Below are 19,110 nucleotides of genomic sequence, written 5' to 3' on the forward strand. Positions count from 1 at the left end.
AACAAATAAATGTACAGAGCAATCAAGAAACAACGAAAGCATAGCAATTTTAGAACGTGGATAAATAAAAACACAGGGCTCAATGACTTACCCGTTGTCGTTGTGAGTTAAACAAGTACAGCTATGCCTCCAGGTCTGTCGACGTTGCTGTGGTTTTTCGACAGCTGTAGTATGAAGGGTAGTGAAAAAAAGTTTTCAGGTGTTTTTAACATTCCAATCGGCCTCTTTCGCTTTTGTTGCACCTTCAGCTGTGTCGAGGATGTTTAATTCGTCCTCGGATCACCACCACAAACTTGTAAAGAAAATAATTAAATACATTACAAAAACATTTCTTTGTCAGCGTGTTCATTTCCACGCAAGCTTTTCGTTAAACCAATAAAGCCAACGAAAACACAGCAATTTTAAAACACACGGATTAGAAAAAACACCGTCATTCACGCACAGAAGAAGCAAATTCTTTTTTTATACTTGACTTATTTGTCCCCGAGAAGGGGAGCGCACCATTCATGGAAACACTGCAATACCACGTTGATGCATGGAGTGGAAGGAGCAAGCTCCGCTTCCATTTCCGAAGGTCAAAAATCCATTTAACATATAGTCCCCGGATAGGAGACGTATCAGACATTAAACTGATAAGAACAGATACTACACTTGATCTTAGCCAAAAGGCCGAGAAGCGATACCGGAATAGACGCAGCCAAAGGGGGAGCCGGCGAAGGCGCTGGCTTTTGGGGTGGAGGCTAGCGGGCATTTAACTCTATACGTTCTCATTGTATAACCCAGAGGTAGAACGTTGAGCTAGCAGATCAGAAGTTCATTTTTTCTAAACCCATGCAGAAAACACACACACAAAAAAGCAGTCATCGCTTAACCAAACAGAAACATGAAGTAAAGCTTCAGTTAATTTGCTTGCAGCTTGCAGATCCAATACGTCGATCGTAAAGGTAATGCCGGTAGATCGCACATACCTTAACTGTGTATGCTGCTCCACGCCTCCACGAGCTTCGGGAAACAGAGCGCAAAATTGTCATTATGGTCTTGGATCAGAGGTGGGTAGAGTACCCAAAATCTGTACTCAAGTAAAAGTACAAGTACTTATACAAAAATGTACTCAAGTAAAAGTAAAAGTATCAATCTAATTATTTACTTGAGTAAGAGTAAAAAAGTATTAGATGAAAAAACTACTCAAGTAGTTAGTTACTCGTTACTTCCGATCTGATAGAGAAGTGGCGCAAAAGCACTGAATTTCAGACTACTTGAAATCTCAAACACACACAGATGTTTTTCTGACGGTTAACTCTGTATTTATTTTCATGTTCACAACACAAACTTGTCAGCATCTGCCTTTAAACATGCAAACAGTAAACAAAAAAGAATGTGTGTGTATGTTTGTTATCATGTTTTTATATGAATATGTTATTTTCATTGCCATTAAAGTGCAATTACTGAACATAAACAGGAGCTTAATAAAAATTATCATTTTAGAATTTCATATGGAACTTCTGTTTGGGCAAATCAACTATACATTAAGTTTAATATATAATACATGTTTCTTTAAAATCAAACGTTATTCTTTTATTTTTATTCATTCATTCTTTAGGAACTAGGCTATTTAAATAAAATACAATCCCGTTTTTATTTGAATGTATTTTCTACACATTAGTGAGGTGTCCGGATTTGTGTATAAATGCAAGATGTCCTTACATTTTGCTGTTCAGTTTGTTTAGTTGTGGGGAAATTATACGAAAATGTGCAGATGAACGTGCTGTTTGTATGGTTTAACTTACACTAGGTTTTGTCATCGCTTGCACAAGAGTGCATTATGGCAAAAAAACTCGGACAGTGTGTCACATAATAGTGTTTAAATAGACATTACTGACACTTACCAGGTTGGAGCTTGAATTCCTGTACGCTGATATGTCACCTCGTTTATTGAACAAAGCCGCCATGCATGATCTGCCTCCGATATCTCGCACAACGCACACGCGCCCTCATCTGCTTCTCCTATCATCTGGGCGCGGTCGCGCGCGCTAGAGGGTGACACAGCCTGTCTCGCGAAACTTTCGAACACGCCCTATAAACTTTAAAAATATATATATATTCATTAATTATTACCATTTGAAAGTAGCGCAGTAACGCCGCCGAATGTAGCGAAGTAAAAGTACAGTTTTCTCACTAGAAATGTACTTGAGTAAGAGTAAAAAGTACCCATCCTTAAATTTACTCTAAAAGTACTAGTTACACAAAAAATGTACTCAAGTACATGTAACAAAGTAAATGTAATTCGTTACTACCCACCTCTGTCTTGGATTAACTGTGAAACATGCTTTGCCTTTCTTCTCAAATGTGTTTTCATAAATCTTACGCTGTCCGCTGCAGCTCAGTCGTCTAACTTCTGAAATTTACCAGGATGCGCATTTTTTCCTTGATGCAGGAACTGATCCACGCTCATGAGAGAGAGAGAGAGAGAGAGAGAGAGAGAGAGAGAGAGAGAATTTAGAATTTTCAAAAAACCTTTATTACAAATTAAAACATTTTCATAACCTCAAATCAGAAAAAACAAAGGGGAAAAAAAATATATATATAGTAACGGAAATAACAAAAAATAAGCCAACATAGGAGCAAAGACCAAATCATCTTCAATAACCAGACACAGAGCTCCTCCATAATACCAAATCAATTCAAAAGAAAGAAGATCATTCATTGCTTTTAAGTATCTAAAACCAATAAGGATTCTAGATTTAACTTATTTTAAAAACTGCTAATATATCATGGCTTCCAGGTCTGTCAACGTTGCTGTGGTTTTTCGACAGCTGTAATATGACGGGTAGAGTGAAAAAAAAATGTTTAAGTGTTTTGAACATCCCAATCTGTTCGTTTACTTAGTATTTTATTCATGTTTTCGAGTTAAAAAATAATTCTTAAATCAAGATACATTTACTTAATAAGCAAAGTGGCTTAGAATTTAAGTCTTGTTTACTGAAATAAATTCTAAAATGTAATAGGTTAAGGCTTAAAACAAGTAAAAATATCTGCCAGTGGGGTAAGAAAAATAAACCTAAATTGAGTTTATTATTGAATTAAGCTGAAACTAGAATTAAGTTTATTTTTCTTACCCCGCTGGCAGATATTTTTTACTTGTTTTAAATATAAACCTGTTGATTTTTATAATTTATTTCAATTATTACAAAGTATACGATCTGATTTTTTAATCGCGGTGTTTGTTTTATTCCTCGTTTCTTTTCCGTGCATTTGCTTTATTTATTTATTTTTGCTTGTTGCATTTAAATGCACGTTTGATTTGTTGCCACATTATTCTGTGTTAATGTATTTTTTAACATGTTTATAAACAAAAAGTGCGTTATTATAATTAATTATATGGCTGTGAATTCCCAGCAAACACAAAACGCTTTTATAACAATGTTCTATTACAATACATAATATCTTACGCCACTTTGCTTACCAAGTAAATGTATCTCCATTTAAGAATTGTCAGATATTCACAAGAAAACAAGACAAAAACAGTAAGTAAGATATTCATTTACTTTTTTCTTTCAAACATGAATTTACAGACGGCTGGAAATTTTAAATAAAATAACTAGACATACCTATTCGGGTCTGCTCCCGTTTGCTGTGATGACGGGGACTTAGTCCAAAGCACATTTTGAGGAATACTTACACATTTTACTTCTTATTTCTTTGGAATTAATTATTATTTATTTTCAATTACAAAGTATGCGATCTGATTTTTTTAATCGCGGTGTTTGTTTTATTCCTCGTTTCTTTTCCATGCATTTGCTTTATTTATTTATTTTCTGCTTGTTGCATTTAAATGCACATTTGATTTGTTGCCACATTATTCTGTGTTAATGTATTTTTTAACATGTTTATCAACAAAAAGTGCGTTATTATAATTAATTATATAGCTGTGAAATATATACAAGAATTCCCAGCAAAAACAAAACGTTTTTATAACAATTTTCTATTACAATACATAATATCTTAAGCCACTTTGCTTACCAAGTAAATGTATCTCCATTTAAGAATTGTCAGATATTCACTAGAAAACAAGACAAAAACAGTAAGTAAGATATTCATTTACTTTTTTCTTTCAAACATGAATTTACAGACGGCTGGAAATGTTTAATAAAATAACTAGACATACCTATTCGGGTCTGCTCCCGTTTGCTGTGATGACGGGGGACTTATGGTGCGTTCCAGGCAGGTTTTTAAACCCGTGAGTTACGACTTCAAAACCACGACTCACGACCTTATGCGTTCCAGGCAGCCCGTAACTCGTGTTTTTACAACCTTCTACCGGTGAAAGTGCACTGGAACGGCAGTCAAACCCGTGACTTCCCACCCGTGAACTCGTACTAGATCGATGTACTCCCAGTTCAGAGTCGTGAGGCGTGGTTTTGAACTCGTGAGTTACGGGTTACGGGTTGCCTGGAACGCAGCATTAGTCCAAAGCACATTTTGAGGAATACTTACACATTTTACTTCTTATTTCTTTGAAATTAATTATTATTTATTTTTAATTACAAAGTATGCGATCTGATTTTTTTAATCGCGGTGTGTGTTTTATTCCTCGTTTCTTTAGCTCACACAACATTCTACCAAAAAAACAGCAGATCATTTTCTACTAGATAACTCCATACACTATGGATTAAAAATGTCCCGACTGCGAACCTGATAAAACCCAGGTAAAAAGCAAATACAAATAAACCATTTTGATTTAGCAAAAGTTTACAAATAAATGCACTCCCTGCACACAACAAGCACGTCTAGTTACCATTCATTTTTTGCGTGATTTAAGTTTCGTCGCATACATTTTGGAAGGCACACGATAAAAACAAAATAAGGCTTTTAATGTATGCAGACTTCATTCTCCGTTGAGGGCTTATCAATCATAATAAACGCTGTTAACTCTTCTCATTGAATGGTCTAAATCCAATGCTGGTAAAGAAATCAAATGTGCATTTCAACGCAACAAGCAAGCCGTAAAGCAATGGATGCAGGCAAACAAACGAGGAATAGCACATGCACCACGATTAGATCATCGGGTCTCATACTTTGGAATTAATAAGAAATAATTATTCAGTCTAAAGAAATAAGAAGTAAAATGTCTAAGTATTTCTCCAAATGTGCAGACTCATTACAATAAACGGGAGCAGACACGAATAGTTATGTATGTCTCGTTATTTTATTTAAAATTGACAGCTGTCTAACATATGATATATTTTGATAATACGTAATGCTAAAAAAATAATATAACACCAATCGACAATATATGTTATTGTTATTTTTACAAGTAAATTCATGTGTAGGAGAAAACAAAGCAGCTGTCAGTCCATACTATATTGAGTGGCCATCGTAGTGGTGCAACCTGAACGATGTTTTCCCTACTTCCGGTCAAAGGCGCCATTTTGTGAAATAGGCATATAGGTGACGCTGGAGCACGCGCGGCCATTGTCTCTGTTCAACAAAGCAAGTGTATATATACACATACGCATATTTTTCCTCAATCAATCACCGAATACAAGGTGCAATTCGATGCCAACTGGCCCTTCTCTCTGGTTTCATGTTTGTAAGGAAAATTAAGGGGGAAATTACGATAGCATTTCAGCCAAACATTCATTCGTGCCACGCTGCTTTTCTTTGAACGAAAAAAAAACCCCTCTGCTCCCCCTACACAATTTCTTCTCCTGTTATTTTATGCTTAAAACAAGCAAATAAATCTGCCTACAGGGTAAGAAAAAATTTGTGAACTTTTCCCATAAACACTTAATTCAAGAAAAATTGTCCCACCCCACTGGCCATTTTTTATCCACAATACACATTCGATGTCTGCACGCACCATTGTCTTTGTTCAACGCAAACAATTCTGTTGCGTTTTTCTTTGAACGAAGTGCTCCGCCTAGATAATTTGACCCATATTCACATGGGTTTGTTTCTCGTTTTTTCTTTGAGAACAATCTATATAGCGCTTTCCACAATCGTTTTGGTGTTAGCTTTACGTAAAATAGAAACACAGAAAAGTACTGAGCGATGGAGAAACCACGAAGCGGAACTTATTATGGACCACGGATTGGCAAACAAACTGGCAACCACGCACAAAAGAAGCAAACTCTGGTTTTAAACTCACCTTATTTGTCCCCGGAAAACGCCAGAGTCGATGCACGGAGTGGACGTAGCAAGCCTCGCTTCCATAGCCGAAGGTCAAAAATCCATTTAAACGTGTAGTCCCCGGTGTCCACTCGATCTTACACAAAAAGCCGAGAAGCGATACCGCAATGGCATCCGGAGAAGGCGCTGGCTGTCGGGATGGAGGTTAGCGGGTCAGAGGTCCGGCACTGAAGGTCTGCGTTCATTACTCACCGTGTGCATTTCACTCTATACTTGTAAAAAAACCATACAAATACATACAGAAACAGTTATCACTCATACAAAAAGAAACACGAAGGTAAAGCTTCAGTTAATTTGCTCGCTGAATGCTTTTTGCATGCACATACAAAACTGAACAAAACTGATATACTGAACAACATAGGCCCCAAAATTGAGGAACACCAGTTGTTTAGTTAAACTGATTGAATAGCACTTTGCTTCCTATTTGTTAAATATGAAATGAGACAATAAATTACAAATTACATTTCAATGCCTGCAGCGTGTTCATGTCCACACCACAAATAAAACCGTGTGACCCTTTTTTTTTTTTTTGGTTAAAAGTTTGAAAGTTTCGAACCTACGCAACACTCTAAAGACAAATGCTCCTAAATAGTAACAAATAAGGGTTCTTCAGCTTGTAACCATAGCAGAACCCGTTTTTTTTTTTTGGTACTATATAGAACCTTTTTATACGGTTCTATAAAGAATCTTGCCTTGAAAAGTGCTCACCTCAGTGGTGCTATAAAGAACGATTAATTTATCAGCTGTCAGGAGTGACATTTTTGTTATTTATCCACTTTCTAATGTATAGCACTTGATAAGGATTAACAGTTTAAAAACAGAAATGCAAGACATCAGAAAATACATTTATTTTTTACTTTCATAACATGAGAGGTGTCATACAATAACAAATATGTGCTTTAAAATCACATTCCCAAGTTAAAAATATACATAAAAATAGATATATGGATCATTACACAAATCACTACTCAAAGGAAATATGTTAAATAACTGCTTCAATATTAATTAACAATAACATTTGGCCAAGGCAGTCCTTGTAAATAGACATATAAATAGACAAATAAAATCATGACATATATGCCATAGAGCCTGAGATAGAGAAAAATAATAAGGAATTCTGCTTTTACTACCATCTCAGAAATATTGCCAGAATTGGAGGTTTTGTCTCAAGACAGGACTTAGAGAAACTTGTTCATGCTTTCATCACCAGCAGGGCCGATTATTGCAATGGACAATGGATTAAAAAAGTACTGTTACTTGTTTAAAAACCACTTCATGGCTACGGGCCGAAATACATGACAGATATGCTAATCGAATATGAAACCGATTACTCGGATCAATAGGATCAGGTCATTTAGAAAAAACAAGGGTTCACTCAAAACAAGGTGCATCAGCATTTAGTTATTATCAGCTTTCAGAAGAGATCAGATGTGCTTCAACAGTAGACACTTTTAAATCTAGATTAAAAACACATCAGTTTAACTTTGCATTTACTGAATGATTTAAAACAGTACGAATAAAACAGTACAAAAGAATAAAACAGTATGAACCTTACCTGTTATAAAGGGAATGAAGCTTACGGTATGGTGCTTACCTGCAGAAATAAATAAAGTACAATAAGAACACACAGAACTTCAATTTTCAAAATTATTTTAACAATAAATGATGATTATTTAACTGGTTTACCTGTTTGCGATTACCACAGAATCCCGTCACCTGGCTGCGGTCTTCATTTGGTGAACGGTTCTCCACTCATAATTGACCTATACAAGAAATAGAGAAGAATAATAAGCAATTCTACTTTTACATGTAGATGTGTGCCCCAAGAACACAGACACACCGGCCCCAAAAAGTTTAAACAGTACACATTTCTGTTATTTTAATGTGGCAAATGTGTCAGCTTTAAAAGAAGCATACATTACCTTTTAAAGAGGATGCGCACTGCGTGAAATACCTTTACTCCCAGCATAAGCAAGCAATTTTCAAAATGCTTTTAAAAGTAATGGTGATTATTTTACTTGTTTAACTGTTTGTGATTACCATGGAATCATGTCACCATCATTTTTAAGCTTGTAAAGCAAATAATGAAATATTGACTTAGTAGGAAAAAATATTTTGGAAGTATCGTGATAAATGATGAAGAAAATATTTTGCAAAATGATGGTTAGCACACGGTTGATGGTACCTAATAAATTCCATCATATTTTTTTTATTCCTACTATGGAAGTCAATGGTGACTATCTGCTGTGGGTTTACCATCATTCCTCAAAATACCTTCTTTTGTGTTACTCAGAAAAAAACTAATCCTCGTGTTGTTGTAAGCCTGTATGCATGAGTAAATGATGACAGAACTATCATCATAAATTGAAATATCCCTTTAAACTGTATTTCCCCCCCTTAAACTTAAACTTATTTTCTTACAGCAAGTCATTTAGGTAATCAAGAAAATACTTTACCCGTTGTCTTTGTGAGTTAAACAAATACAGCTACGCTTCCAGGTCTGTCGACGTTGCTGTGGTTTTTCGACAGCTGTAGTACGAAGGGTAGCGAATGAATGAATACATTGCAAAAAATCATTTCTTACTTGTTATTTCGAACTGTTTTCACTGTACAAATATCTAGAAAGTCTTAAAATAAGATGCATTTTTTGATGAGCAAAATGCCCTAAGAAAATAAGCCTAGCCTTTAGGGAGAAAAAAACTCAAAATTTAAGCGAATTTGGGCTTAAAACAAGCAAATAAATCTGCCAAAGGGGTAAGAAACAAATCTAGATATAAACACTTAATTCAAGAAAAATTGTCGTAGCCCATTGGCAGATTTGTTGGCTTGTTTAATGTACATGGATGTACAATATTTCAATTTGTCTTGTATTTATTAGCATTTTGTATTGCCCAACGCTGTCTATGTTGTTTAACTGTTGTCATTTTCTTATAAAAGCCTTTATAATTTATTAGTTTGGATGATTGCCATTCCCGAGAACCTCTTATATTGGAAGGAAAAGAATCATCTAAGCATTATTTTGTTGACTGTCTCTTAGACATGTAGCCGTTTGATTGTGGTTCTATTCAATGGCTAGTCTATTCTTTTGGAATGGTCAAACGTCTATTAGATTTTCACTGACAGCCCAAATTAAGCCTTGTTTTAGCCTAGACACATATTCGCTGTCTATTAGAAATTATGTAGTCGTTAAATAGCCGCCTTTTTGATGACTAATGTATTCTTGGGCCGTGGTTAGACGTCTCTTGGACAAAAGAATCTATTTTTAACACAAAGGTCAGGGGAGAGCGCGAACGCAGTCCCCCACTATCAGAAATTTTGCAGTCGAGATTCCCACATTTGGGGAATTCGCAAAGGGTCAGCACAACCGGAGTGCAATGGCTGAGCCTCGCCCTGGGTGAACCACCTTCATGATCATGGTGTCTCCCCTGCCAGGTAAGTATGAGCGACACCCTTTGAGGCCAGACGGACGCATCTTCCTGTGACCGATCACATCGACGGCGCCCCCGAAGGCCATCCGACTAACATTTCATTACTGTGTGTGACCAGGTGGAAAGCGCACGAAGCCACGTCTGAGACCAAACATTCTTCGAGATCTACCCTATTTTTATTCCGTTTCCAGCCCGGTTGAACCGTGTAGAGTGAAATATGTGAAACAATTTAAATCAAATGGATTTAAATTGCGCATTCAAATATATGGTTTCGTTATTACAAAGTATCTTTACGTGGAATAGAAACAAATAAATGTACAGAGCAATCAAGAAACAACGAAAGCATAGCAATTTTAGAACGTGGATAAATAAAAACACAGGGCTCAATGACTTACCCGTTGTCGTTGTGAGTTAAACAAGTACAGCTATGCCTCCAGGTCTGTCGACGTTGCTGTGGTTTTTCGACAGCTGTAGTATGAAGGGTAGTGAAAAAAAGTTTTCAGGTGTTTTTAACATTCCAATCGGCCTCTTTCGCTTTTGTTGCACCTTCAGCTGTGTCGAGGATGTTTAATTCGTCCTCGGATCACCACCACAAACTTGTAAAGAAAATAATTAAATACATTACAAAAACATTTCTTTGTCAGCGTGTTCATTTCCACGCAAGCTTTTCGTTAAACCAATAAAGCCAACGAAAACACAGCAATTTTAAAACACACGGATTAGAAAAAACACCGTCATTCACGCACAGAAGAAGCAAATTCTTTTTTTATACTTGACTTATTTGTCCCCGAGAAGGGGAGCGCACCATTCATGGAAACACTGCAATACCACGTTGATGCATGGAGTGGAAGGAGCAAGCTCCGCTTCCATTTCCGAAGGTCAAAAATCCATTTAACATATAGTCCCCGGATAGGAGACGTATCAGACATTAAACTGATAAGAACAGATACTACACTTGATCTTAGCCAAAAGGCCGAGAAGCGATACCGGAATAGACGCAGCCAAAGGGGGAGCCGGCGAAGGCGCTGGCTTTTGGGGTGGAGGCTAGCGGGCATTTAACTCTATACGTTCTCATTGTATAACCCAGAGGTAGAACGTTGAGCTAGCAGATCAGAAGTTCATTTTTTCTAAACCCATGCAGAAAACACACACACAAAAAAGCAGTCATCGCTTAACCAAACAGAAACATGAAGTAAAGCTTCAGTTAATTTGCTTGCAGCTTGCAGATCCAATACGTCGATCGTAAAGGTAATGCCGGTAGATCGCACATACCTTAACTGTGTATGCTGCTCCACGCCTCCACGAGCTTCGGGAAACAGAGCGCAAAATTGTCATTATGGTCTTGGATCAGAGGTGGGTAGAGTACCCAAAATCTGTACTCAAGTAAAAGTACAAGTACTTATACAAAAATGTACTCAAGTAAAAGTATCAATCTAATTATTTACTTGAGTAAGAGTAAAAAAGTATTAGATGAAAAAACTACTCAAGTAGTTAGTTACTCGTTACTTCCGATCTGATAGAGAAGTGGCGCAAAAGCACTGAATTTCAGACTACTTGAAATCTCAAACACACACAGATGTTTTTCTGACGGTTAACTCTGTATTTATTTTCATGTTCACAACACAAACTTGTCAGCATCTGCCTTTAAACATGCAAACAGTAAACAAAAAAGAATGTGTGTGTATGTTTGTTATCATGTTTTTATATGAATATGTTATTTTCATTGCCATTAAAGTGCAATTACTGAACATAAACAGGAGCTTAATAAAAATTATCATTTTAGAATTTCATATGGAACTTCTGTTTGGGCAAATCAACTATACATTAAGTTTAATATATAATACATGTTTCTTTAAAATCAAACGTTATTCTTTTATTTTTATTCATTCATTCTTTAGGAACTAGGCTATTTAAATAAAATACAATCCCGTTTTTATTTGAATGTATTTTCTACACATTAGTGAGGTGTCCGGATTTGTGTATAAATGCAAGATGTCCTTACATTTTGCTGTTCAGTTTGTTTAGTTGTGGGGAAATTATACGAAAATGTGCAGATGAACGTGCTGTTTGTATGGTTTAACTTACACTAGGTTTTGTCATCGCTTGCACAAGAGTGCATTATGGCAAAAAAACTCGGACAGTGTGTCACATAATAGTGTTTAAATAGACATTACTGACACTTACCAGGTTGGAGCTTGAATTCCTGTACGCTGATATGTCACCTCGTTTATTGAACAAAGCCGCCATGCATGATCTGCCTCCGATATCTCGCACAACGCACACGCGCCCTCATCTGCTTCTCCTATCATCTGGGCGCGGTCGCGCGCGCTAAAGGGTGACACAGCCTGTCTCGCGAAACTTTCGAACACGCCCTATAAACTTTAAAAATATATATATATTCATTAATTATTACCATTTGAAAGTAGCGCAGTAACGCCGCCGAATGTAGCGAAGTAAAAGTACAGTTTTCTCACTAGAAATGTACTTGAGTAAGAGTAAAAAGTACCCATCCTTAAATTTACTCTAAAAGTACTAGTTACACAAAAAATGTACTCAAGTACATGTAACGAAGTAAATGTAATTCGTTACTACCCACCTCTGTCTTGGATTAACTGTGAAACATGCTTTGCCTTTCTTCTCAAATGTGTTTTCATAAATCTTACGCTGTCCGCTGCAGCTCAGTCGTCTAACTTCTGAAATTTACCAGGATGCGCATTTTTTCCTTGATGCAGGAACTGATCCACGCTCATGAGAGAGAGAGAGAGAGAGAGAGAGAGAGAGAGAATTTAGAATTTTCAAAAAACCTTTATTACAAATTAAAACATTTTCATAACCTCAAATCAGAAAAAACAAAGGGGAAAAAAATATATATATAGTAACGGAAATAACAAAAAATAAGCCAACATAGGAGCAAAGACCAAATCATCTTCAATAACCAGACACAGAGCTCCTCCATAATACCAAATCAATTCAAAAGAAAGAAGATCATTCATTGCTTTTAAGTATCTAAAACCAATAAGGATTCTAGATTTAACTTATTTTAAAAACTGCTAATATATCATGGCTTCCAGGTCTGTCAACGTTGCTGTGGTTTTTCGACAGCTGTAATATGACGGGTAGAGTGAAAAAAAAATGTTTAAGTGTTTTGAACATCCCAATCTGTTCGTTTACTTAGTATTTTATTCATGTTTTCGAGTTAAAAAATAATTCTTAAATCAAGATACATTTACTTAATAAGCAAAGTGGCTTAGAATTTAAGTCTTGTTTACTGAAATAAATTCTAAAATGTAATAGGTTAAGGCTTAAAACAAGTAAAAATATCTGCCAGTGGGGTAAGAAAAATAAACCTAAATTGAGTTTATTATTGAATTAAGCTGAAACTAGAATTAAGTTTATTTTTCTTACCCCGCTGGCAGATATTTTTTACTTGTTTTAAATATAAACCTGTTGATTTTTATAATTTATTTCAATTATTAAAAAGTATACGATCTGATTTTTTAATCGCGGTGTTTGTTTTATTCCTCGTTTCTTTTCCGTGCATTTGCTTTATTTATTTATTTTTGCTTGTTGCATTTAAATGCACGTTTGATTTGTTGCCACATTATTCTGTGTTAATGTATTTTTTAACATGTTTATAAACAAAAAGTGCGTTATTATAATTAATTATATGGCTGTGAATTCCCAGCAAACACAAAACGCTTTTATAACAATTTTCTATTACAATACATAATATCTTACGCCACTTTGCTTACCAAGTAAATGTATCTCCATTTAAGAATTGTCAGATATTCACAAGAAAACAAGACAAAAACAGTAAGTAAGATATTCATTTACTTTTTTCTTTCAAACATGAATTTACAGACGGCTGGAAATTTTAAATAAAATAACTAGACATACCTATTCGGGTCTGCTCCCGTTTGCTGTGATGACGGGGACTTAGTCCAAAGCACATTTTGAGGAATACTTACACATTTTACTTCTTATTTCTTTGGAATTAATTATTATTTATTTTCAATTACAAAGTATGCGATCTGATTTTTTTAATCGCGGTGTTTGTTTTATTCCTCGTTTCTTTTCCATGCATTTGCTTTATTTATTTATTTTCTGCTTGTTGCATTTAAATGCACATTTGATTTGTTGCCACATTATTCTGTGTTAATGTATTTTTTAACATGTTTATCAACAAAAAGTGCGTTATTATAATTAATTATATAGCTGTGAAATATATACAAGAATTCCCAGCAAAAACAAAACGTTTTTATAACAATTTTCTATTACAATACATAATATCTTAAGCCACTTTGCTTACCAAGTAACTGTATCTCCATTTAAGAATTGTCAGATATTCACTAGAAAACAAGACAAAAACAGTAAGTAAGATATTCATTTACTTTTTTCTTTCAAACATGAATTTACAGACGGCTGGAAATGTTTAATAAAATAACTAGACATACCTATTCGGGTCTGCTCCCGTTTGCTGTGATGACGGGGGACTTAGTCCAAAGCACATTTTGAGGAATACTTACACATTTTACTTCTTATTTCTTTGAAATTAATTATTATTTATTTTTAATTACAAAGTATGCGATCTGATTTTTTAATCGCGGTGTGTGTTTTATTCCTCGTTTCTTTAGCTCACACAACATTCTACCAAAAAAACAGCAGATCATTTTCTACTAGATAACTCCATACACTATGGATTAAAAATGTCCCGACTGCGAACATGATAAAACCCAGGTAAAAAGCAAATACAAATAAACCATTTTGATTTAGCAAAAGTTTACAAATAAATGCACTCCCTGCACACAACAAGCACGTCTAGTTACCATTCATTTTTTGCGTGATTTAAGTTTCGTCGCATACATTTTGGAAGGCACACGATAAAAACAAAATAAGGCTTTTAATGTATGCAGACTTCATTCTCCGTTGAGGGCTTATCAATCATAATAAACGCTGTTAACTCTTCTCATTGAATGGTCTAAATCCAATGCTGGTAAAGAAATCAAATGTGCATTTCAACGCAACAAGCAAGCCGTAAAGCAATGGATGCAGGCAAACAAACGAGGAATAGCACATGCACCACGATTAGATCATCGGGTCTCATACTTTGGAATTAATAAGAAATAATTATTCAGTCTAAAGAAATAAGAAGTAAAATGTCTAAGTATTTCTCCAAATGTGCAGACTCATTACAATAAACGGGAGCAGACACGAATAGTTATGTATGTCTCGTTATTTTATTTAAAATTGACAGCTGTCTAACATATGATATATTTTGATAATACGTAATGCTAAAAAAAATAATATAACACCAATCGACAATATATGTTATTGTTATTTTTACAAGTAAATTCATGTGTAGGAGAAAACAAAGCAGCTGTCAGTCCATACTATATTGAGTGGCCATCGTAGTGGTGCAACCTGAACGATGTTTTCCCTACTTCCGGTCAAAGGCGCCATTTTGTGAAATAGGCATATAGGTGACGCTGGAGCACGCGCGGCCATTGTCTCTGTTCAACAAAGCAAGTGTATATATACACATACGCATATTTTTCCTCAATCAATCACCGAATACAAGGTGCAATTCGATGCCAACTGGCCCTTCTCTCTGGTTTCATGTTTGTAAGGAAAATTAAGGGGGAAATTACGATAGCATTTCAGCCAAACATTCATTCGTGCCACGCTGCTTTTCTTTGAACGAAAAAAAAACCCCTCTGCTCCCCCTACACAATTTCTTCTCCTGTTATTTTATGCTTAAAACAAGCAAATAAATCTGCCTACAGGGTAAGAAAAAATTTGTGAACTTTTCCCATAAACACTTAATTCAAGAAAAATTGTCCCACCCCACTGGCCATTTTTTATCCACAATACACATTCGATGTCTGCACGCACCATTGTCTTTGTTCAACGCAAACAATTCTGTTGCGTTTTTCTTTGAACGAAGTGCTCCGCCTAGATAATTTGACCCATATTCACATGGGTTTGTTTCTCGTTTTTTCTTTGAGAACAATCTATATAGCGCTTTCCACAATCGTTTTGGTGTTAGCTTTACGTAAAATAGAAACACAGAAAAGTACTGAGCGATGGAGAAACCACGAAGCGGAACTTATTATGGACCACGGATTGGCAAACAAACTGGCAACCACGCACAAAAGAAGCAAACTCTGGTTTTAAACTCACCTTATTTGTCCCCGGAAAACGCCAGAGTCGATGCACGGAGTGGACGTAGCAAGCCTCGCTTCCATAGCCGAAGGTCAAAAATCCATTTAAACGTGTAGTCCCCGGTGTCCACTCGATCTTACACAAAAAGCCGAGAAGCGATACCGCAATGGCATCCGGAGAAGGCGCTGGCTGTCGTGATGGAGGTTAGCGGGTCAGAGGTCCGGCACTGAAGGTCTGCGTTCATTACTCACCGTGTGCATTTCACTCTATACTTGTAAAAAAACCATACAAATACATACAGAAACAGTTATCACTCATACAAAAAGAAACACGAAGGTAAAGCTTCAGTTAATTTGCTCGCTGAATGCTTTTTGCATGCACATACAAAACTGAACAAAACTGATATACTGAACAACATAGGCCCCAAAATTGAGGAACACCAGTTGTTTAGTTAAACTGATTGAATAGCACTTTGCTTCCTATTTGTTAAATATGAAATGAGACAATAAATTACAAATTACATTTCAATGCCTGCAGCGTGTTCATGTCCACACCACAAATAAAACCGTGTGACCCTTTTTTTTTTTTTGGTTAAAAGTTTGAAAGTTTCGAACCTACGCAACACTCTAAAGACAAATGCTCCTAAATAGTAACAAATAAGGGTTCTTCAGCTTGTAACCATAGCAGAACCCGTTTTTTTTTTGGTACTATATAGAACCTTTTTATACGGTTCTATAAAGAATCTTGCCTTGAAAAGTGCTCACCTCAGTGGTGCTATAAAGAACGATTAATTTATCAGCTGTCAGGAGTGACATTTTTGTTATTTATCCACTTTCTAATGTATAGCACTTGATAAGGATTAACAGTTTAAAAACAGAAATGCAAGACATCAGAAAATACATTTATTTTTTACTTTCATAACATGAGAGGTGTCATACAATAACAAATATGTGCTTTAAAATCACATTCCCAAGTTAAAAATATACATAAAAATAGATATATGGATCATTACACAAATCACTACTCAAAGGAAATATGTTAAATAACTGCTTCAATATTAATTAACAATAACATTTGGCCAAGGCAGTCCTTGTAAATAGACATATAAATAGACAAATAAAATCATGACATATATGCCATAGAGCCTGAGATAGAGAAAAATAATAAGGAATTCTGCTTTTACTACCATCTCAGAAATATTGCCAGAATTGGAGGTTTTGTCTCAAGACAGGACTTAGAGAAACTTGTTCATGCTTTCATCACCAGCAGGGCCGATTATTGCAATGGACAATGGATTAAAAAAGTACTGTTACTTGTTTAAAAACCACTTCATGGCTACGGGCCGAAATACATGACAGATATGCTAATCGAATATGAAACCGATTACTCGGATCAATAGGATCAGGTCATTTAGAAAAAACAAGGGTTCACTCAAAACAAGGTGCATCAGCATTTAGTTATTATCAGCTTTCAGAAGAGATCAGATGTGCTTCAACAGTAGACACTTTTAAATCTAGATTAAAAACACATCAGTTTAACTTTGCATTTACTGAATGATTTAAAACAGTACGAATAAAACAGTACAAAAGAATAAAACAGTATGAACCTTACCTGTTATAAAGGGAATGAAGCTTACGGTATGGTGCTTACCTGCAGAAATAAATAAAGTACAATAAGAACACACAGAACTTCAATTTTCAAAATTATTTTAACAATAAATGATGATTATTTAACTGGTTTACCTGTTTGCGATTACCACAGAATCCCGTCACCTGGCTGCGGTCTTCATTTGGTGAACGGTTCTCCACTCATAATTGACCTATACAAGAAATAGAGAAGAATAATAAGCAATTCTGCTTTTACATGTAGATGTGTGCCCCAAGAACACAGACACACCGGCCCCAAAAAGTTTAAACAGTACACATTTCTGTTATTTTAATGTGGCAAATGTGTCAGCTTTAAAAGAAGCATACATTACCTTTTAAAGAGGATGCGCACTGCGTGAAATACCTTTACTCCCAGCATAAGCAAGCAATTTTCAAAATGCTTTTAAAAGTAATGGTGATTATTTTACTTGTTTAACTGTTTGTGATTACCATGGAATCATGTCACCATCATTTTTAAGCTTGTAAAGCAAATAATGAAATATTGACTTAGTAGGAAAAAATATTTTGGAAGTATCGTGATAAATGATGAAGAAAATATTTTGCAAAGTGATGGTTAGCACACGGTTGATGGTACCTAATAAATTCCATCATATTTTTTTTATTCCTACTATGGAAGTCAATGGTGACTATCTGCTGTGGGTTTACCATCATTCCTCAAAATACCTTCTTTTGTGTTACTCAGAAAAAAACTAATCCTCGTGTTGTTGTAAGCCTGTATGCATGAGTAAATGATGACAGAACTATCATCATAAATTGAAATATCCCTTTAAACTGTATTTCCCCCCCTTAAACTTAAACTTATTTTCTTACAGCAAGTCATTTAGGTAATCAAGAAAATACTTTACCCGTTGTCTTTGTGAGTTAAACAAATACAGCTACGCTTCCAGGTCTGTCGACGTTGCTGTGGTTTTTCGACAGCTGTAGTACGAAGGGTAGCGAATGAATGAATACATTGCAAAAAATCATTTCTTACTTGTTATTTCGAACTGTTTTCACTGTACAAATATCTAGAAAGTCTTAAAATAAGATGCATTTTTTGATGAGCAAAATGCCCTAAGAAAATAAGCCTAGCCTTTAGGGAGAAAAAAACTCAAAATTTAAGCGAATTTGGGCTTAAAACAAGCAAATAAATCTGCCAAAGGGGTAAGAAACAAATCTAGATATAAACACTTAATTCAAGAAAAATTGTCGTAGCCCATTGGCAGATTTGTTGGCTTGTTTAATGTACATGGATGTACAATATTTCAATTTGTCTTGTATTTATTAGCATTTTGTATTGCCCAACGCTGTCTATGTTGTTTAACTGTTGTCATTTTCTTATAAAAGCCTTTATAATTTATTAGTTTGGATGATTGCCATTCCCGAGAACCTCTTATATTGGAAGGAAAAGAATCATCTAAGCATTATTTTGTTGACTGTCTCTTAGACATGTAGCCGTTTGATTGTGGTTCTATTCAATGGCTAGTCTATTCTTTTGGAATGGTCAAACGTCTATTAGATTTTCACTGACAGCCCAAATTAAGCCTTGTTTTAGCCTAGACACATATTCGCTGTCTATTAGAAATTATGTAGTCGTTAAATAGCCGCCTTTTTGATGACTAATGTATTCTTGGGCCGTGGTTAGACGTCTCTTGGACAAAATAATCTATTTTTAACACAAAGGT

General features: G+C 35.4%; 3 non-coding genes across 3 annotated transcripts; all 3 read right to left on the reverse strand.

Moving 5' to 3' along the window:
* Nucleotides 1-490: 490 nt before the first annotated feature.
* On the reverse strand, nucleotides 491-681 carry LOC135752891 (U2 spliceosomal RNA). The gene has a single exon (XR_010533377.1). It is a non-coding gene; the product is annotated as a U2 spliceosomal RNA (small nuclear RNA).
* Nucleotides 682-9,464: 8,783 nt separating this feature from the next.
* LOC135752876 (U1 spliceosomal RNA) lies at nucleotides 9,465-9,629 on the reverse strand. The gene has a single exon (XR_010533364.1). It is a non-coding gene; the product is annotated as a U1 spliceosomal RNA (small nuclear RNA).
* Nucleotides 9,630-10,411: 782 nt separating this feature from the next.
* LOC135752892 (U2 spliceosomal RNA) lies at nucleotides 10,412-10,602 on the reverse strand. The gene has a single exon (XR_010533378.1). It is a non-coding gene; the product is annotated as a U2 spliceosomal RNA (small nuclear RNA).
* Between the last annotated feature and the right edge of the window lie 8,508 nt (nucleotides 10,603-19,110).

The sequence above is a fragment of the Paramisgurnus dabryanus genome, chromosome 9 (genome assembly GCF_030506205.2).
Source record: "Paramisgurnus dabryanus chromosome 9, PD_genome_1.1, whole genome shotgun sequence".
Classification (NCBI taxonomy): Eukaryota; Metazoa; Chordata; class Actinopteri; order Cypriniformes; family Cobitidae; genus Paramisgurnus; species Paramisgurnus dabryanus.